Source organism: Mus caroli, unplaced genomic scaffold, assembly GCF_978045245.1.
Source record: "Mus caroli unplaced genomic scaffold, Mus_caroli_1 scaffold_10, whole genome shotgun sequence".
In the NCBI taxonomy this organism is placed as follows: domain Eukaryota; kingdom Metazoa; phylum Chordata; class Mammalia; order Rodentia; family Muridae; genus Mus; species Mus caroli.
Genome location: NW_028227265.1, coordinates 112,752,461 through 112,775,083, shown reverse-complemented (window position 1 = coordinate 112,775,083; position 22,623 = coordinate 112,752,461). Strand labels below are relative to the sequence as shown.

Here is a 22,623-nt window from a genome sequence, read left to right as displayed (position 1 = left end):
CATATGTAAATACTTGTTTTTCTTGATGGTTTTAGGTAACCCCTGTGAAAAGTTCATTCCACCCCAAAAGGGGTCTGTGACCCACATGTTGACATGTTGAGAACCATTGTCTTAGAGTTTCCATAGTTATGTTCATGAATATCAATAAATTATTGAAATGGTATCTAATACTCTGATAGATTGTACATCTTTTTTTTTTTTTTCAAGACAGGGTTTCTCTGTGTAGCTAGCCCTGGCTGTCCTGGAACTCGCTCTGTAGACCAAGCTGGCCTCGAACTCAGAAATCACTCAGAAATCTACTGGCCTCTGCCTCCCAAGTGCTGGGATTAAAGGCGTGTACCACCACTGCCCGGCTAGATTGCACATCTTTACAATAAATTTTCTATTTAGTGAGCTATAAATTCTAACGGAATTATAAATGTATGTGTATACACACATTCCATCTGGGTTTAATTTCAGCACTCCAGAGTACAGGCAAGAGGATCAGAAGTTCAAGGCCAACCTCACCTACATAGCAAGTGTAAGGCCACCTGAGTCCCTCTGTTAAATATGGAATGAATTAGAAGAAAATAAGCATTGTTTAGCTAGCTACAGAATTCCATGCAATCACATCACTTGATATCAACTTCTATGATAACACACATTATAGATGATGGTGGATTTTTACAGTTAATTATTTTGATAGCTATGTTGGCCACTAATATTTTGCTTCAATGAGGAAGATTTTGAACATGGTAAATATTAGTTTGGTTTAGATGCTATTTAATGCTTTTCTTAGGGAAAGGAAATTGTTTGGCTAAGTCACACATAGTCTTATGTTTTAATTTCTGTAATTCATAGTAAAATTTGAATGTGCATTGTAATCACTTAAATGCTCCTGAAGAGCTGTTGATGTAGAACTTTTGCCAAGTAAATCTGTAACTAATGATGCTTAAATCCCATTTCTCTAACAATATACAAGAATAAAATAATGCTTGTGATTATCGGTATTATTCAGGCTAGTCCAAGTGCTAAGAAGCTATTTTTTTCTGTGTCTTAGTGCCTCTTCTTTCTTGTTTTTAAATCTCCCCTGTGTTTGCATTACAGCAATACCACTTTAATAAAGTCTACATTTGTGGATTTCTTATTTGGTGTTTCTAAGTTGTCTGTTTAACTTATTAGTGGCTGTAGTATCAACGAAAAATTGAAACATGTATCTCCTCAAGTACTCACACAGTCAGGCAATCAAAGAGCTGTGTGTTCATTGCCCTCAGAAAGTGGGATAATTAAAAAACAGTTGGAAGGGGCCATGAAGATGGCTCAGCACATAGGGATGCTTGTTCTTCAAGCATGAGGAACTAAGATCAAATTCTCAGAACCCATGCAAAAAGCTTGGCATTGTGTGTGCTACCTGTCATCAGAGCATTCTCAGCAGTGGGGGCAGGAGGGCTTTGGAGCTTTCTACATGACAATGTAGTTTAGATTAGTGAGAGATCCTGTCTCCCGACTATAAGATGGAAGGTGGTAGAGTGGAATCAAGCACTTTCCTCTAGGTATATATGGGCACATGTGCACACACAAACATACACATGGGCCACACATACATGATACAAATGTACACAAACAGTGAAAGGCAAAATTTCTATTCATTAAGAAAACTACCTGAATGCCTATCAATAGTGTTTGGTATGGCTCCTATATCTTATTAAGAGAAAGCGTCCTCACATTTTGATACTGAATGTAAAGTGGAACATGCTAAGTCTGTTTACTGTAGTATGTTGCTTGCATGAAATGTACGTCTGATTGGCCATGGCTAAAACTGCAAGTGATAATTAAAATATTGCACTACTGAAGCCTACTACATAGATGATACACAGGGTGAGTCACTGTCTGTCCAGGAAAGTCATAGAATTCTGATCCGGACATATCCAATTGTATTTTACAAGGTGTTGACTTTTGTACCTTGTGCACATCCTGACTTTTCACGGGTTAAATAATGTAAACATAAAAGAAGAAAGAACCAAAGGACAATAGGAACCCATCAAGGAACAAAGGTAATGAATATTTCATGATAGCATTCACTTAAAAGGCAGACTCATATACAACTCCACTGTAAGCTGGTATTTGCACTAAAGATCAGATTATAATTTTCATTCATCTCTTCAATGATTGTGGAGTAATTCCTTTGTAATATAGTTCAATACATAATTGCTAGTCTTAAGCAAATTAGTCAATACAAATTCAGTCATTTGGATGCACCTTCTGCATGCAGGACCACATAGCCACAGGGGGAATAGTTTGTGCTTCACCTTCATCTATGGAGACATGCCTCTGCTATGATATCCAAAGTTGAAATTATGGCTTTGCTTTCATGCCCATTCATGAAGAAGATCCTCGTTTGACTGACTACGTTTTTTACTATATTCAGGCAAAGTGTGAATGGTCAAGTAGCACTTAACAGTATAGGGGAGGGCAAGGATGCTTCCGCTTACCATTTATCTGCTGTCTTTATTCCAACGTAGCTGCCAGTGTGTTCCTCAGCATCTTAAGAAGCTTCATGGAGCTCTGAGAAAATGTTCATTCTCAATTGTGACAGTAGTGGAAGAGCCCTTAGAATTTTCCAGAAAGGAAAAGAAATAACAGATGTTTTTCTGCATTTTCCTATGGGGATTCCTGGAAAGAAGGGTGAGTGATAGCTGCACTGCTGGCTGGGTTCTGCTGAAGGAGATATACACCAAACAGAAGGAAGAAGACACACACCTCTTGTTCTGTCATAGTTGGGTATCAAGAGGGAAGCTGATAAAATATGGTCAAGGAATATAGCTTCCGATCAGAAACTAGAAAGATGCACTTTCTCTAAAATGGGTATAATCATATTTTTTGGTGATTGTCTGAACAAGTGAGCACTGGGTGGTGTCAGGAATATATGAATTACCATGTTGAGATCAGTAACCAGGAACTCCTTAACCTTGGGTGTCAGGATAGGGAAGGAAGAGAAGAAAGTAGAACACCACTTAGCAAGTAAGCCTTTTACAAGTGGGCAATGGATCTAACAAAGAAAATGCAGAGTAAAGGTTCAGTGATGGAGACAACATTTCTTGCATGAACATTGGCAAGTGATTTGACTATTCAGAGATAGAAAGGGCTGTTTCCAATTATTCTAATATGTCTGTAGGAGGTTGCTAATTGGTAGGTGGAGCTGAGAGGGAGCTAGCATGGGAAGTGCCTATCATTGAGTGCCCTTATATCAGGTAGATGGATTCTTGGCCACTGTGAGATGTTGTTAAGAAAAGAAGATGAGATGAAACCATGTAGTTAGATGCAGAAGCAGAGGAGATTCAAAGATGTGTTGCAGAAAGACAGGTGGGTTCTGAAAAGGAGAGGACATTCTAAGTAGACAGTAGGGCTCCATAGAAAATATGTCTTATGAGTTTCCCTGATGACATTCTCCTGAAGGTCTTAGATTCTCAGGATCCTAACACTAGGTAAACACTAGTTGGTGAGATGTCACAAAGCTTGTCTGAGAAAGCAGAGGGTGTTGTCAATACCACAAAAAGTACACATTAATTCTGATTAATTATGTGTCTGACTACCTCTTCTCTTCTTGATACTATTTGTATAATGAACTATCATGTACACCATGCCTTGTTTTTAACCCAAGAAGAGAAAGCTTCCCTGTGATACTATAGTGATGATTAAAAAATAATCACAATTTCAATTAAGAGTCTATTCAAGACATGGCTATCTCAAATTTTTTAAGCAAAGGAAACAGCATGCCTCACACACCCAGAGGCGACGGATGTTAAGTAAAAAGTGGATTGCATCTTAGTACTCAGACAGCCACAGCAAGAGAGGCAGCTGAAATAGATGTGGGGCCACTTTGCAGTCCCAGCATGACAGGCTGAGGTGAACTCCGGGCTTAGAGTGGCATCAGATGCATATGAGAGAAGCCTCTTAAAAAACTGTGATGACATTGACAGAGCTGACAAAGTCTCAGGAGATAATGGGCAACAATGTTACTGTTCTGTATATTGACTGTGGATGCACATCTCACTTCATTTTCCAATCATATAAAATTCCTCTTGAGATAAATGTTTTTTATATTCTTCAAATAACTCTACAATATGTATCTTCTCTATTTGGAGCAGCCTAATCTTTGGAAGGGGATAAAAAGATGTCTGTTGCCACTAAGTTTTAGCTGTATATCTATATGGGGCAGTCTCTCATACCCTCAAGAAAATGTTCCTGAGTGAAGCATTTACTTGAAATGGTATTTAATTCCAAGGTACACACACACACACACACACACATTTCTATACATGAATATAGAGGGAGATGATAAAAATTATTTTTTCTGTACAGCTTATCAGTAGCATGTATTAGCCAACCTACTCTGACAGATGTCTAGTGACTAAGCAGTTTAAATCAGGCAGAACCAAAAACTACCCAACCAAGCTCTCCCCAAAGGACAGACTTTCTTTTAGCACAAAACCATGACTAGTCTATTTTCAGAAGGCATGGTTCACTCCATGATTAAAGATAGTTTTATATCATAATCTTAGAATAAAATGTATCATTTCTAAGTGTAATCTTATCATATCACGAGTCATACATCTTATGTTCTGCTTAATCTTTTAAAGGGACACACCACCTATCACTTTCCTGCCCAAATTTTTTAATTTATATAAATATAAATTTATTCTTCAATTTTATTTGGTAAGTAACCACCCACCTTCTGAGAGTATGCTGAATTAGCATTGCTTTCAAAGTGATTTTCTAGAGGACTATCATAAAATCGATTCCATTTTCTTTTCTCTCATGCTCACCTGCCTGTATAATTTGGCAATTTTCATAAAACTTTTCATTAAAAAATTTCATCTTACACTCATGTTTATGAGCCACTCCACACTGTCTGATATGCTTTGTGAGCCATGGTCAACTTGGAGTCAAAAGAAGAGATGCATTAAGGCATGTATCACTGTCCTGCATTGTAACAAATGAGGCACCACGTGTGTTTGCACTGCTGTCAACTCCTCAGGCCTACAGGGTACTTCAGGCACCTTGGTCCCTGTATCACCACACTGGCATGCAAAATATCAGGTGTAGCATACAAATCATCACTAAAAATCACAAATCAATCAGATGCTGCCAAAAATACACTTTGTCTCTGAGAGCTAGGAAATGGAGATTTTGTTCTTTGAGAAGACTATAGCATCCTCCACCTGTTCTCTTTCTACATGCACCACCATCCCCTGCTGCCATAAGCATTCGACAGCCATTCGTTTTCCAACTCAGCAAAATGTGCAAGCATACATGCATACTTTACCTATATTTTGTGTTACATTAAATTGTTCCTGAACAGTCCTTAATGATTAAATTACTCACTTAAATGCTTTCCTCTAATATTGGAGCAGTTTGTCCAAAAACAAGGAACAACCAAAAGCTGAACTCTTGGGATGAGATATGGACTTCAAATACCAAGCTCCATGCTCTTCTCTGGCCATGTTCCCAACCCTGAAAGAAGAAGATGGGGAAGCAGAACATAGGTGCCGAGTTGGGCCAAGAACGAGAACACCCATAGGTGAGAGCTTGTGTCCTTGGTTTTAATTTCACTGTCAGAAAGGAAACCTAAAACTAGTGTTCTCTCTCTCTCCTCTCTCTCCTCTCATCTCTCTCCTCTCTCCCCCCCCCTCTCTCTCTGTCTCTCTCCTATTTTCCTTTCTTGTACCTGTTCACTCTCTCCTTCAAATTGAATTCACGGAATTAAAAAACGACATAAAATGTAAATAATAATGAATTAGAAATGTGTTTCTATTTTTTCTGAGTACAGCAATATTGTGAAGTAAAACATAAAGTCATTCTGCCCACAAAGCCACGTTATTACTGCGAACAGGAGCTTTTCTCTGTACTTATGACTGATGGTTTCTGTACTCCAGTAACGAGTGTACTCTTGCAAATATTACCAAGTAAACAATTTGGTGAATAAAGATATTAGAGGGGGAAATAGAATCTAGAATATCCCACTGCAGCTTTTAAAGGTTTTCTTATCAGTCAGTGGAAAGGAGCTGTTCATTTTCTCAGCAGGTCTCATTCATTGTGAATCTCCCTTGTTCAAACTGATTCAATCACCATCTCCCTAGATCACGGTCTATACAAATAGTTTGCATTAGCATGCTTGGCAAGACTCTCCTTACCTTTACCTCAACTTCTTTTCTGTTCCTTTTATAGTTCTTAAATAAATACTTAAAAATGTACTTATTATAAACAAAGGAGAACTGAACACAGTAGAAACAGGATGAGGCTTTCCTCAGCCTCCATTGGATCTGCACTTTTCTCTTCACTGCATGGAGGAGAGGATATGATTTTAACACTGCACATGCAGTTCAGGAAATAATCAAAGCAAAACTGTAAATATCAGATGCTTGATAAGAACCATCCAGGATGTTGTCATGTCTAACCTCTAAATTTGATCTAATAATCATGCCAATGAGTAGGTCAGATTGTGAGAAGTGAAAGAGAGAAGCTCAGGACAGGAGATAAGAGCCTTGAATCAGGCCATGAGTTCCAAGGTAGACAATAGGGAAGCACAAAGAACCCAAACTTATCAATATAGGTCTTCTCTGCCTTGGTCTAGAGGCTTCCACCCTTAGATTCTCATGATAGCCCTGTTAATAGTCCATCATTATGCACCTTCCATACTGTAGAATCTTGGATAGGCTTATGGCTGTGTAGCATGTGAGAGTCTAACCTTCCCTCAGTGAGAGACTTAGTCTTTCATTGCATATGGGATCAATCCCCTGTGACTAGTTCCTGATGCTTAAACAAGAGGAGGTTGGAGTAATCTCTTTTCTAATGGATGAGGAAGGAATGGTTAGTGGATGCAGTTGAAAGTGGAGGAGAAGCAGTTTTCTCAGTGCTAAGATGTTTATGCTCCTGTGAATAACCAGTTATCCTTGACTCTCTAAGAAGCTGTCATGAAACTCATTGGATCAAGAAACAAGTCATGAAAGGGGCTAGTTAGGAGAAGAAGTTATCATGGAGGTAGAAGGGGGCTCATTAGGAGAGAGAAAAGAATGAGAAGGTCTGCAGGGGATAAAAGCATTGTGGGAAATGGTTATTTTGACATACATTATATACCTGTATGAAAGAGTCACATTAAAACCCATCCTGTGTACTTAATGGACATCATTAAAAACACTAAATATACTGTGAAAGAACAGAGGATGAAAGAAGGCAGCAAGCTACGCAGAAACCACCAGCAGCAATGCTCGATGGGATGCTGATCTCACATCTGGACAGCCTCTGCCTTGGACCTTTCAGTGAGGAAGCCTGAAACATTGTGTGCGCTGCCATCATGCCCCAGCAGCTGAAATTGGGGGAGAATTAAAGAGGCATAGGTGTACAAAGACCTGGTGCGGTATAGCAACAAGATCTCTACTTTGGAAGATTGTGTAAAGTTTAAAAGCATAACTGGGACTCAATGAGAACATGGTGTTTGCAGTAGATGAGGGTATTAACTAGTAACTAGAAAATGTATATGGACTGTCCAAGGCAGGGTTCTCAAGTCAAGTCACTGTACATAGCATTTGAAACTACAGGTCATGAGCTCTGGTGTAAAATATCCAGGTGATAACATAGGCTGATATTTATCTAAATTGTGTATAGACACTGAGTCTTTTCCTACAGTTGTTGACTCTTCTAACAACTGTCAAATAAATCAAATTTATTTTAAGTAAAAGTCCTTCAGAAATCGGACCATGAGAGAGAAGCCACACAGACCACTTTGTAAACAGTGCTAAGTTGAGTATGTTTTCCATGCAAAAGCAAAGGTCAAGAGCTGTACAGCAGCTTTCCGAAGCTAACAGGGGGGGTAAAAATAATCACTGAGAGCAGATGCCCTATGTGCTATGACTCCTGACCCTGTGTTCTAAGTCTACAGTCTTAGAAATGTGTGTTCTCAGCAGGGGTTCATGGCCAATAACATGAAATACTCTTCGTACAATTCAAAAGCAAACTGGCATAGGGCAGATTATCTGTGATGGAATACAAAGAAAATTTGTTGACAAGGAGAGCTCCTTAGGTATCTTCTTTATATTTTTCTGTGTGTGTGTGTGTGTGTGTGTGTGTGTATCTATACCTACACACAGTGCACATGCATACATGAACCTAGAGTACAAGCCAACATTAAAATCCACATGCATGCTCGGGATGCTGCTCAGTGGTCCATGCCTGCCTAGTATGTACAAAACCCTGTGTTCAGGTATCAGCACTGCAAAATGATATCCTCTTGGCAATGCATGATAATTAATGGTTACTATATTATTTCATAAATGGTGTTGAAGATTCCATTTGTAATCCAAACATGAAGCCCAGGACAGGACAAGAACAAGGCAGAAGGACTGTGAGGTCTAGTAGACTCCACATAGAGCAATCAGAGGAAAAAGGCAGAATGCCAATTACACTGAAATATTTCCTTAAAAATAAAATCAAATGAAAAGCTAACATGTAGAAACACTAAAACTTATTTTTTCACACATTCAGAAAAGTACTTTGATGTGCTGAGAAGTCAGTGAAGACAGAGAAGAGAGAGGGAGACAGAATCTGTTCCTACCCAGAAAAGGAACAGAAATATTATTCACAGGAGGATTTTAATGTATGAGACAGTAAAGAATTTATGGAAAGAAACTTGGTAAACTATATGAAATGCTCGGCTCTCTAAAAGAAAACACAATTAGCCAGGCAGTGGTGGCACACTCCTTTAATATCAGTACTTGGGAGCCAGAGGCACGAAGATTTCTGAGTCCGAGGCCAGCCTGCTCTACAGAGTGAGTTCCAGGACAGCCAGGGCTTGACAGACAAACTCTGTCTCAAAAACAAACAAACAAACAAACAAACACAAAATTAGTACAATTTTTAGGAGAGAAAATACTAAAAAGACAAAAAAGGTCAACTGTGTCACACAAGTTGATGATACTGAAAATTGCACTTTTGATGTTATTAAAATAACATTCTTTTGGCATTAGAGGGATCACGTGTGAGCATGGGGATGGACCACAGATGCCAGGTGGTATTAACATGACACAAGGATGTAAATCCTGCAACACTGTCTCTGAAAGGAGCAGAGAGGCACTGAGAGATAAGCATTTACCCATATCCCCACCTGCATGATGCACGCACCTGCCCCATGATGCAGACAGTTGAAGCTGCTGGGAGAAGAGAGCTCCCCTCTGGATAGAAAACAGTGTAGAAAGAATTAGCATGCCAATAGACACATGGCCACATTCACAGTGTAATTGGCATCTGTGTGTTGGCTTTTAGAGAAAGTCAAACATACTTAACAATATGATTAGAGAACGTGAATGCATGTTTTTATAACGTCTGATTAGGAAATTATCCTGGGTTCTAGAAAGACACTCTAGTACATCCTAGGGAAGTCTAATATTGGTACAGGTTTATACTGAAAACAACACAATACAATTAAAAACAACTCAAAGGATAAATTAAAAACTCATAACAGAATTATCTTGGAATTCATATGTAATAAGTTTATAAACCACATAGGAAGATAGATTAGACACATAAAAATAGTCTTACAGGATTAAAGAGGAAGCATGAGCAGGACAATTATTTAGCTGTTTAATATAGTTGATTAAAACGTTTTAATTATTAAGTAAAAAGAAATAGCAATAAGGTTCCATTTCTAGACATCGCATGGCACAGAAGGACTACTAGTCAGTGCTCAGGAAGGTTGAGTAACATTTCTAGATATCACATAGCAGAAAGAGGAATACTAGCCTGTGCTGAAGAAGACAGAGTAACCAGTAGTATATTCCTCCATTCTAATCATTTTTTTCATACAATATATTTTGGTCATTTTCCCTCTTCCAATTCCTCCCACATCCCCCCTACTTCCATACCCACCCGCCAATGCTCTTTCTTCCTCTCTTAAAAAATATAAAGCAGAACAAAAACCAATTTATAAAAACCCCTCAAATATAGATGAAAACAACAACCAAAGCCCCTCAAACGACAACAAAACATAGGTTTTACAGGTCTCTCTGTCTGGAACTGCAGATTCCAAGTTCTGATGTCATACCACACCTTCAAAAACAGATATTAACACTTCAGGAGCAAAGGGGAGAATGTCCTCTCAGGTCCTGACAAACAGATGCTGTGCTTTCTTTCATGAACAGAGCAGCACACATCAATCCCACCCCATACTGTTGCTCACTGATATCCAGTGATAAAATAGGAAATGAGTCAAAATTTAAAACAGTAAAAGCAATAAGTCAGCAATAGGCAAAAACTAACCAAAAAAATTACCTGTGTAATTGCAAAGAGGTGATAAGCCTGAGGAAGAGAACGCTGGAGTTCATTATTCACCCAGTGCAAGAAGCAGGGTGGTCAGAGGGGTCCTGGTCAGCAGGGGAGTGTCAGTAGAGGTGGTCAGTGGGGGCTAGTCAGAGGGGACTGGTCAGAGGGGGACTGGTCAGCAGGGGTTGGTCATAAGGGGAGGGTCAGTAGGGGTTGTCAGTGGGGGCTAGTCAAGGGGGACTGGTCAGTAGGGCTGGTCAGTCCTGGGAGCTAGTCAGAGGGTATTAGTCAGTAGGGGTGGTCAGTGGGGGCTAGTGAGTGAGTGCTCCTTAGTAGGGATGATAAGGGATTTTGATCAGTGAGGAATAGCCAGTGAAACCTGATAAGAGGGGATCTGGTCAGCAGGAGTGATCAGTGAGGGCAGGGCTTTACTGGTAGTCAGTGGAGATTAGTCAGCTGGAGCTGGTTAGTAGGGTGGTCACTGGAGGTTAGTCAGTGGGTGCTGGATAGCAGAGCTCATCAGAAGGCTCAAATTCAATGCATGACTTTACGTCTTTAGCGACACTGTGCCCTGAGGTCAGATAATGCCTAATGCTTTAGCAAATATTAGTGATGCAATGTAGTCCTGTCAACCTTGAAAATATTTGTCATGTTCTGAAGTTAGGAAAATAAGACTCACAGATCTTTCTATTGTATTTCTAAGCTACATTTTCAGGAGCAGGAAACAGGTTGTGTTAAGCCCGGACTCTTGGCTATCCAGCTACCACATTTGCACTATCATAGTTCTTGGCACTTCCTTACAAAGTGAGGCCAGAGTCAAATGCCAGCATGTATGCCCTGAATCTTATTTAAATAGCGAGGCAGACAAACAAGCAGGAGACAATTATCTAATAGCAGCCATATTTGAATGCTTCAAAGAGATCTTGGAAAGTTCTGTCATGTACCTAAGTGAAGCAACTTTGTTAAGTGGCAGGTGAGAGCTGGCTAGAAAAAAAATGTGTTCACAAGGGAAAAAGCAGCGAAGGGTCTGCGCTCCTCCCTTCTGCACTTCCACTGAGTCACAGTGTTGACATGCATATGGTGGTGGTAGAGTGTCTACTTCAGTGGTAGCAGCTATTTTGGTCCCCCCACCCCTTTCCGCATACATGTCTCTAAAGGCCTTCATCTTGCAACTCCCATCCCCAATAATCCGCCATCTGTTTGTTTGCTAAAACAGGAGACAAAAGAGTGGATGGCAACGGGTGCAATCAGCGGATGAAACAAGGTGGTGTCTAAACAAATAATGTAAACGCATTTAATTAAGGCGGTCTTCACGGCTGCTAATTAATTGCTTGACTAAAATAACGAGGGAGCATCAGGAAACAAGTTGGTGTTTCTCTGAAAACTATTAAAGTGATTTGTGTGCATTGATACAAGCCCTGAAGGAGAGCTGTATCTTGCTTCCAATTTTAAGAAATCTGTCTGAGCAGCTACTAATGAAACATTTGAAACTGTGCTTAAGACATTTTCCTAAAAAGATATTTAAAATCATAAGATGCTGTGGCTTTGAAGGCAAAATCCCCAGAGAAAATGATCTTTTAGTAATGCATCACTTTAATGCACTAACAAACTTTAAATTAAAAAAAGATCTTTAATATTCAGTCATTTCTTCATAAATGCATCTCATCTTTAAAAGTCCAGCTTGGTAATATAACCAATGTTAATTTATTCTCTGTGATAGATCTGCCCCAAAGAGTCTCTGTCTCCTACAAGGCTACAATTGTGAGCTTGATGAGATTAGTGTTATTTATCAGAGTTGTGGTTTTGGACATAGAAATTTACCTTCATATAAATATTAAATTGTAATCACCACACATTTAGATTACAGGGATATTTTCAGAACTTTACAGATTGTTCCTCAGATGGAGTAGGGGTTTGTGCAGGGGGAAGGCTGCTAAGCTTCTGCCTCCTGATATTCTATTAAGTGTACTCCTGTGAGCACAGCTACTTTGTGTCTCTATTTGGAAGTTTCTTAGTTTATGACTTGCATTCTTTTTTTTTTTTTTTTGAGACAGGGTTTCTCTGTATAGCCCTGGCTGTCCTGGAACTCACTTTGTAGACCAGGCTGGCCTCGAACTCAGAAATCCGCCTGCCTCTGCCTCCCAAGTGCTGGGATTAAAGGCGTGTGCCACCAGGCCTGGCTATGACTTGCATTCTTAATATCAAACCAACCACAGAGTGAGACCAACCTGAACCCTTTGCATGACTTACTGTTGCCCGTGATGGTGCTGGAGGCCAGCAGAGGAGCTGGGGCTGTGGTTCACAAAGTCTTCAAGAACTCAGTGTGCTCCAAAATAGAATGCTCATCTCACTGATGCTGAGAACATTACCCTTGGAGGAGCCACAGGACACACAGACCTGGAGGGAAAGTGCAGGCATAGTCTGCCTATCCAGCACTGTGACCAATAGGTACACGTATCGAGTCACCAATCTGGAACCTCCCCAACTCACAGACAACTGTTGTCTCTCTTTTCACTACCAGACTCTTGTCACACTTGTGTCATTGCCAAGTATAAGCCTTCCTAAAAATAAAAGTGCGCCCTGCACTGCCTACTTCTGTGTTTGATCCCAGTGCTGATCACTAGCAAGGAAGGTAACTGGTACGCTTGCTCTTCCTGAGGAAGACGGTTTCGTCCACTCTTAACATTCATTACTTTTTATCATTCTGACTTGAGGCCTCATAAACCTCCCTTCTCATCTTCCCATGTATACTGGCATCATCCTTGTTCAGATTGTATTTAGGAAGATATATTAATGAGACTTCATAGATGTAGTTTCTGACTTTTCTAGAAAACAATGGTCTCACAGAAAACTCCCTGGTCCTCTGGATCTTAGAATCTTTCCACTCTCCCCTCTTCTGCAATAATTCCTGAGCCTTAGGGGCAGGACTTGTGTTGTAGATGTATCAGTCTGGACTAGATCCCACAGCTTTGCACTGTAATCAGGTGCCATAAAAATAACCAAAAAGGGAGGCCACAAATTGGAAAGAAATGAGATATCAGAGAGAGTGTGAAGGAAGAGAGAGAAGGAAATAAATTATAGTCTCAAGAAGACATAATTGAAGAAAGAAAAAAAAGAAAGAAAGAAAGAAAGAAAGGAAGAAAGGTAGAAATGAAGGAAGGAAGAAAAAAGAAAGAGAAGGAAGAAACAAAGAAAAGGGAGAAACAAAGGAAGAAAAAAACAAAGGAATAAATGAAGGAAGGAAGAAAAGAGAGAAATGAAGGAAGAAAGAAAAGAAAGAAATGAAGGAAGGAAGGAAGAAAGAAAGAAAGAAAGAAAGAAAGAAAGAAAGGAAGAAAGAAAGAAAGAAAGAAAAGAGCCAGGATTAGAGAGAACTGAGATAGCAACCATGAATACTTGCATTAAAAATAAGATATGGGAGTCAGAGGGTAAGCAGCTGGAAGAAGTGGGTGCACAGGATTGGTAAAGATATGAGTGGGTAACAGGGGTGAGCATGACCAAGTGCACGGTATTCATGTACGAAATCTCAAAAATATAACAAATGGAAGAAGTTAAAGCATCAGGCACCTGAGAGAAAGGCAGCACTGGTGTTCTAGTTCAGTATATTCATGAAATGTTCCTGAAGATAGACAATTGCCTTAATCAAATGTTAGAGGAAAGTTTTCATTGTATGCAGGAATTATAAAATGACCATTTTGTTCTGCAGAACTAGTTTCTGATTCATGAGATTGCTGTAGGGCATGTGTACACCCCCCCCCCAGACAGACAGACAGACAGACAGACAGACAGACACACACACACACACACACACACACACACACACACACACACACACACACACACATTGGAGGGGCCTCAAGGACTTCCAGTAATTACTTACAGAGCTAAACACAATGCTGATATGTAGGCAGGGTACAATGTCAAGATGTACAATCTGAGATTTAGTGAATCCTTAGCTGGGTACACAGACTTCTGCAGTGCTCTCTGATTGCCCTGTCTGGTCACTGGGATTCTGATCAGGTTTACACTATGGGTACCTGTCAGTCCTACTCTGATTGGCTGATGTGCTAGGAGTGTTTAGTGTTGAGTATGTCTGAAACAGCCAAGGTCTTAGCTAAGGCTGGTTTTCTTTCTTTTTGCTTTCTTTTACACCTCCTTTTATTCTCCTAATCTTATTTTCAGTCCCCTTCCAACCAGACCCTGCAGGCTGTCATTTTTCTTTGAGTTAAAACAAAAACAACTAAAAAATGGTTACCAAGTACACAGAATCTATGCAACCCCCTCATTTAGCTTCTTGCAATGATAATAACCCAGATAACCATGCCTCAGTGTACAGAACTTGGAAAATAATACAGTACTAATAAATGATTGCTGCATCATCTTCAAAATATGTTTAAATATTGGAGAATTTCCCATAGGATTTGGCATCATTCTCTGCACTGAGATGGTGGCACATCTGTCTTGCCTAGTCTGAAGCAATCTTTTTATCTTGTCTCTGGACTGGGTTTTGTTTGCTCAAGATTAAGGTAGCCCTGAACCTATGGTATCAATGGAACTAGTCGAAGACTGTACCTGGTGTCAGGGTGTCTACGTTCATTTACTGTCTTCAGTAGGCAGTGGAGCTTCTTTTTATAGTTTTAAAGGTTTGTTTATTTTACACATATAAGTACTTTGCCTACATGTTCCTGTACCATGTGCATGCAGTGCCTGTGGAGTTCTGAAGAGGGCATCAGATCCCCTGTTACTGGAGTTACAGTTGGTTGTGAGCCACTGAGTGAGCACTGAGAACTGAAGCCAGGTACTCTGCAAGAACAGCTCCTAACTGCTGAGTCATTTACAGCCCAGGTAAAGCATTTTGCCTGACACATCATTATCTACACTATGGCAACACTGTTGTTTTATAATCTGCAGGATGGTAGCATTGTTTCTCTTTCTAACATTCAGTAGTAGCATTGTGATCACCAAGTGTTTTTGTTTTTGTTTTTGTCTTTTGTTTGTTTGTATGTTTCTATTTTCATCAAGTCCTTCATGGTTAGCAATTGGAATTCCATTTTAAGTGGAGATTTTTTTTCTTCCTATCTTCCATTCATTTGTTTTTGTCCATGTCAGAGCATAGATTATAAACTGTCATGATAATTAATTTGTTGCTGAAATTGTTGCAGTTTGATCTCTCCTGGATCCCTTCAGTTTGGGCACTGTAACTTTTGATCTGTTCCACAAGCTTTTGAAAATATCCTTGCCCCCTAAATTGTCTCTGAACCTCTCCTCTTCCTGCCCTGTGGTCAGAGTTTTGCTCCAAGTACTCTGGCCCCTTTGTTGGAGAAAAGATCCATGTGCTGACTTTGCTATTTGCTACCCATGCTTTGATGCTCCTGCTCCTCTCAGAGGAACAGACAGACTAGTCTCGCACACGCATACCCTCCAACCCTAATTTTGTATGGAGCCTCTGACTTCAACTGACTATCTCTGAGTTCCATTCTTCACCCTCCATCCTTTATCCAATGAGAAATAAGGCTCTTGTTATCCAAGATGTGTTTATTAATGCTTTTCTAAAAAATTGAAAATGCAATCTCATGTAAAGATTTCTAATCCATAAAAATACAAGAAGAAATTGTGATTCCAAATAGAGTATCTGCATTTTTCATCTTCAATCTTACTTAGTCTAAATATTTCCAAAGTTTTTATGCTAAGTATTTATGCTATTTTTGTTCCTTCCCATCTGCTTTATGCTATCCTCATCTACTTTTGCAATATTGATCATACTGTTTGTGTGTCTATTTGGCTTACACGCATAATATCCTGGTTGGCTGTGTTTCTTTCTGAGTTGACTACAGGTGCACATCACAACAAGCAAGCTCCATTCTGAAAGGAGAACAGTGGATCTTTAGGCTGTTTAATCCTTTCTCTATTAGCCCAGCCTTTATGACCGCTTTTCCATCTGCCTTGTGGAAGCACTCATTCTCTTAGTTATCGACTTTACAGGTTGATTTTCACTGAGTAAGGAGTCACACTTATTTCTCTTACCTCCACTTCTCGTACATCAATGTCAGCATCCCTCTGTGTTGGGATGCATCACACAGTGATCGTCAGTGCTGCATGCAAGTGCTTTCCTGTCAGCTTCTAGAGAATTTCTTCATTTATTTTAGTAAATAACACCTTCACTTACAGGTGCTAAAGGAATTGTTGATCAATTGTAATTTGTTCTCTCACAATTTAAATATGCAGCTGAAGATATTTTCAACATTTTACAGTTATGAAATATAGCTCTGTTTGTGTATGTATATTGTTAGATGTTTGTCTTCTGGGAAGTTCCTAGAAGTAGTCACTGGGCTAAAGAAAGAGGACTGTGGATTTTAGTTAGCTACCTTGATGCTGGCATAAAGGGAGTGTTTTAAATTCAATATCCCTTTAAAGATTACATCTTACCAGACACAAAATAATTTCTTCACAAGTTCAGCATACCCAAGGGTAAGTTTTTCTTTTCTCACCTGAAGGTCTTCGATTGGTTGATTTAATAGAATAATGTAAAGGTCATGTTTATGTAACTGTCACTTATGTAATTGTGCTTAGTTATGCAATTGAAAACTAAGCATCCCATCAGCTTCAAAGGTCCATTTTCTCTCCTAAGTTCATTATGGAAAATGTCAGTTTATGGTGTTCGAGTTGTATGGTGTCTATGCATACAGCTGCTGAGTACCTGTCAAATACTCCAAACCCACTCACTTGCAAAGTTAAGCTTTCCCATTTTATTTATTTCATTTCATGCAATTATATTGATAATTCATTTCAACTAATATTTAACCATCACACATGACTATTCCATTAAATATATTTATAAGAGAAGTGATTCCTTTTACTTAACAGTAAGAGGACAAAGTATAAAAACATAAATGATTCCATTTAAAAATGGGGCAAAAGCCCTAAAGGGACTCCTTTCCAGAGAAGGAACCGATGGAACATACAAATTTTAGAAGGTGAAACATATTGTAGGACATTAGGGAAATGTGAGGAAAAACCATGAAGGACGCATTTGTCAGGAGACCCAAGATCCAGACCCTGACAACAGCAAGCTTGGGCACACAAGCTCTTGATACTTGCTGTGATAGAGAGGCTGATCAACACCACTTGGGAATGAACTACAAACATACATGCACATGTGTACACACGCACATGTGTACACACACACACACACACTCACTCACAAATCCTGCATATGTGTGTTAGGTAGAATCTTTCATTAAAATCAATTATTATGCCCTTACCTATGTAAGTAGTTAAACGAACTGTTGAGGACCAGTGAGAACTCATCCATGAAATTACTGGGGGCAGTGGAACAGTATCATTTAATTCAAAGAAAGACAGAGGAAGGTGTGGGGCAAAACATGAATAAACAGAAGTAAAATGAGAGGTTTAATTACAACTATGCCATTAATATTGCTAAATTGGATTGCTAATTGATTGGATTAATCAATTCAGTTAAAAAGCAGAGATAGGATAATAGTATCCAATCACACCCTTTCAACAGGAGAAAAAATTTAATAGAAATTACAAATCTGCTTTTAAAGGATTAAATAAATGGCATTTTGTAAACAGCAAGATAAGTCTTTACTAATATTGACCAAAGTAGAGTGTAAAGCAAAAATGTTATAGATAAAATGAAATGTTTTAAAGCTATAAAATTGCCTTCCTATCACAATGATATAGCAGTCATGAACACATAAAGAAATAACAAACTAAAAGCAACTGCATAAGGCAAAACCTAATATAACAAGGAGACAGAGTGAAAGATAATGTTGAAAAACTATTAAAGACTCCAGGTGCTGGTGGTGGTGCTGCTGGTGGTGCTGCTGGTGGTGCTGCTGGTGGTGGTGGTGGTGGTTGTGGTGGTGGTGGTGGTGGCAGTTCATGCCTTTAATCCCAATATTTAGGAGGCAGAGCAGATGATCTCCATGAGTTCAAAGCCATCCTGGTCTCCAGAGCAAGTTCCAGGATGATCAGGGCTACACAGCAAAACCCCTTCTCAAAAGAAACAAGCAAACAAATAAATAAACAAACCAAACAAAATACTAAAAACATTACTTCTACTTATAGATAAAACAACAAAAAATTGATAAGATATGAATCTGATAAATATTTGGGCTAGAGTTGTCTCAGTGGTTAACAGCACTTGTGGCTCTTCCAGAGGACACACATTTGATTTCTAGCACCATATGACAGATCACAACCATCTGTAAGTCTATTCCTGAAGACCCAATGCTCTCTCTTGGACTCCATGGGCACTAGGCACACATGAGGTACACATATATGCATCCAAGCAAAACACTCATGCATGAAATAATGAAATAAATAAATCTGCTTTTCACTGGATGGTGGTGGCGCATGCCTTTAATCCCAGCACTTGGGAGGTAGATACACATGGATTTCTGAATTCAAGGCCAGCCTTGTCTACAAAGTGAGTTCCAGGACAGCTAGGGCTATACAGAAAAACCCTGTCTCAAAAAAACAATTTTTAAAAAATTTTAAAATTACATAACCTAACTCCCTCCAAAGAATCTGTATAGAGAAAATAAATAGAATAAATTCTTTATTTCATTTATAATTAATAGCAGAAATAAATGTGCAAAAGACAAAATATGTGGAAATAAAACAATAATCCTCAGGAAAAGAAAAAATTCAGAAATAAAATTACTTTTGTAATTAAATAATATAATACTTTACACAAATGTGATGATTATGTAACAGTGTGCCTTCATTGTAGATCACTACTGAGGTTGGGTTGACAGGGAGATGTAAATCTTTATGTACACATTGTGTACATGGTCAAAATAAATGTTCCTTTGGCGCCAATAATAGAAAAGCACAGCTAAACCTTCTAATTAGATAGAAATTAGACTATAAATTCATTAAATTGATAATGACATAAAGAATTGTATTAACAATATTGCACAAATTAAAATATCATAAAATAATAGCTTAAGAACCAATGAAACTGGTCAGTAAGTAAAGTCACTGGTATCGGCAGACTGATGACCCACTGCACTTCAGCCACTGGCATGAACATAACGGAAACAAACAAACAAAAAAATCAACCTCACAAAGTTGGTTTCTGGTCACCTTTTGCACCTACAAAAATCCTGCACAAATGAACACACAAAACAACATTTTAAAAATAAAAATAAGGATGACATGAAGTTGTAAGGGATTTGTGTTTGGGGATCTCAGGAGGTGTTATTCCCTTGGAAAGGAAAGGGGAAGATGGAGGGGAAGGTTTAGATATAACCAAGATACAGTGTAATCTTGCATAAAAATTCAAAGAATGAATAAATAATAAACATATAAAAACTTTACAACAATAAACAAAATAACTTAGAAGTTAAACATATTCTAATAAAAACCTAGTAGAGAAAGTGACTAAAGAAATTACACAAAATCTCACTCAAGCTATATACTGTAGTTTTATTAGTAACAAAATCTGTCCTCTCACTCTGGAAAGCTCTGGCCTGAATATTTTCTCAAGTGAAAGAATTAAAACCAACTTTTCATAGTCTTTCAAGGATATAAGAGAAGAAACTAGTGCCCAGTGACGTTTTTAGGGTCCCTAACAGCCTTTCGCCATACACTACGAAGACAGCACAGAGGTGGAAGCCTGCAGACTCAGACTTACTATTACGTGGATGTGAAATTCTTATAACTACATCGGCAAGACCAAATCAGAAATGTGAAAAAGAATTAGTTAGATCAGAAACAAAGAAAGCCAGATGGAATTCATATCTGAAGTTGCTCTATGTGAGAGAATCAGGCATACCTTATTGCCAGGATTCTTGGAGGAGTGAATAAATTATTGCATTGCCTTGTGGACAATGGAAGTGTGGTGACACTAGTTTTTTGTACAGCCGCATGAGAACTTTGCTTTATAGAAGGTCTGCCCCTGACTACTCTATGGAAGGGGCCATCTCTGAGACCCATTAATAAATGGATGAGCTGGCATGATGGTACAGTAGGTTAAAACACTTGCCACATTAGCCTGGCACATAAAGATGGAAAGAGAAGTAACCACTCCAAAACATTGTCTTCTGACTTCCGCACCCATACATGCTGTGGCAACTACATATAACTCTTCATAATAATAATGATAATAAATCAAGACAGAAGTCATAGGATCATCATCATCATTATTCACCAACATCACCATCATCATCTTAGTGCAGAGAAAAGATTGGACAAAATACAGAAGCGTTTATAATCAAGTTCTTTCAATTCGACCAGCAATAAGAATGCTCAACAATTTAATGAAGAACATCCTCCCCCCCCCAAGGCACAATTAATCCATAGTTAATGCTGAGAGTCTGATAGAGTTCTTCTTAAGATCCGTAACAAGGTAAGGAATTAATACTACACGAGAAATTTTGGTAGTAGTTTAGATAAGTAAATGGAATCATCCAGACAGACACAGAGAAAGATAGAGAGACAGAGGCAGAGAGACAGAGAAACAGAGAGAGACAGAAATCTAATCGCATACTGCATTTATGTGTTTATAGCAAATGTTAAGATACTCAGATACAAAACTGTTATAATCAAAAATCGAGTTAAAGAGTTCTATTAGTAGACCTAGACAAGGGCCAAACCTAACTGTACAGTGTCAAGATGCTCTTTCAGTGAGTGAAGGATAGAAATATTGATTCAAGGAGGAAACCGAGAGTCTAAAAATACCTCCCCACATTCGCAGTCAATTGATATTTAATAAGATTGCTAAGGTATCCAATGAAGGAAGCAATGTTCTTTTCAACAAATGGACCTGGAGCAAAGAGAGTTCTACAGGCAAAGAAACAGTTGGACTCTAGTGCTGGCAAAATGGCGCAGAGGGTAGATTCACTCATCATAGAACTCTAAAACCTCAAGTCTGTCCTCATGCTTGAAGGACATAAAAGACTCTCAAAAGTTGTTCCCTAACCCTCCACTCATGACACTGTGCATGCATAGCCACTACCATTTCTTCTGTCTCTTCTCCTACCCCAACACTCTCCCACACACATAGCAATAATCAAAAATTCATCAAAAATAAACTTGGATACGAGCCAAAATCAATATCACAATGTTAGACACAGTGCTCAAAGAGTTAAAAAGTATAAAACTCTCATAAAGAGAATGAAAGCATTGAATTTTATGACCATGAATAAAATGATACTGTTGTTCTTGTTTTTAATTTCAGGTAAGACAGCAACACAAACCTCAAATAAAAGTACATATTAACTGGATTTCCTGAAAATGCTGGGAATCAGAGGAGTCACCAGGAAATAAGTAAAAATAAACAAACAAACAAACAAATAAATAAATAAATGAATAAACAAACAAATAAGGTCCAAAGTGGAGTTCAACCTTTCTAAATCATGTGTGTGATAAGACAGTAGTGTATCTAGACTATTTTTTAAAATATGGAAGTATCAATAATTAAAAAGTGAAAAAAAATAAAATTATTATTCCACAGAAAGCCTTAAATATTTTCACAGGGTTCTGGAATAATGAATATTCCAACTCCTGAGATACTATGATTGTTACTCTAAATTTTTATAGACAGAAAAATTACCCATATTTCAAAAACAGATGAAAAGAAATTTACTTTAAAGTTTTCATGCAATATATCTGTCATAATCTTTTCCCTTGTCTACCTCTTCTAACATCTTCCCCACCTCCCTACCGAACCAACATAGTCTTCTCTTTGCCTCTAACATAACACAAAAGAACAAAAATTGTAATTATAGCAAAGAAAAAGAAATGTAAGGCAAAACCAAAACAAACCAACCAACCATACAAGCAAGAGACCCTCCAAACAAAACAAAACAAGAGCCCTCTCTGACAGACACAGATAAACATGAAGTCCATTTTGTATTGGTCAACTACTTCTAACCATGGAGTCTGCCCTGGAGTGTGGTTGATATACCCAGTGATATCCACTGGAGAAAATTGATTTTTTTTCCTTTTCTAGCAGGTATCAATTTATGACTTCAAAGCCAACTCTACTGAGGATAGTAGAAGCAATACTTCAATTTGGAGAGAAGACTAAAAATGCCCAATAGTTCACAGGAAACATAAAGACAATTCTGTAGCAAGTAATCAAAACAGATTTGGGAATCCATCAACAGTTACAGGACTTAATACACATCTTCTTTTAATAATCACTCTGAGTGGGTAAGGATCTGAATAGATATTTTTTGATGAGAGTGCCTGTCCGTATTTGGAAGCTGTTTAATGCCATTGGTCAATAGAGAAATGTAAATCAACACCTGGGATGCCAAAATAGAGGCATCCATGAGTTTGGCTGAGGGTGTGTTA

At 38.5% G+C, this 22,623-nt stretch overlaps 1 protein-coding gene and 1 long non-coding RNA gene across 2 annotated transcripts in view; both read left to right on the top strand.

Annotated features, from left to right (window-relative positions):
• Positions 1 to 22,623, top strand: part of Csmd1 (CUB and Sushi multiple domains 1) — a 1,626,901-nt gene that overhangs the window by 74,537 nt on the left and 1,529,741 nt on the right. The window lies entirely within an intron of this gene.
• Positions 1,480 to 22,530, top strand: LOC147002509 (uncharacterized). The gene is made up of 4 exons (XR_015048740.1): positions 1,480 to 2,664; positions 5,394 to 5,560; positions 14,998 to 15,138; positions 22,277 to 22,530. It is a non-coding gene; the product is annotated as an uncharacterized LOC147002509 (long non-coding RNA).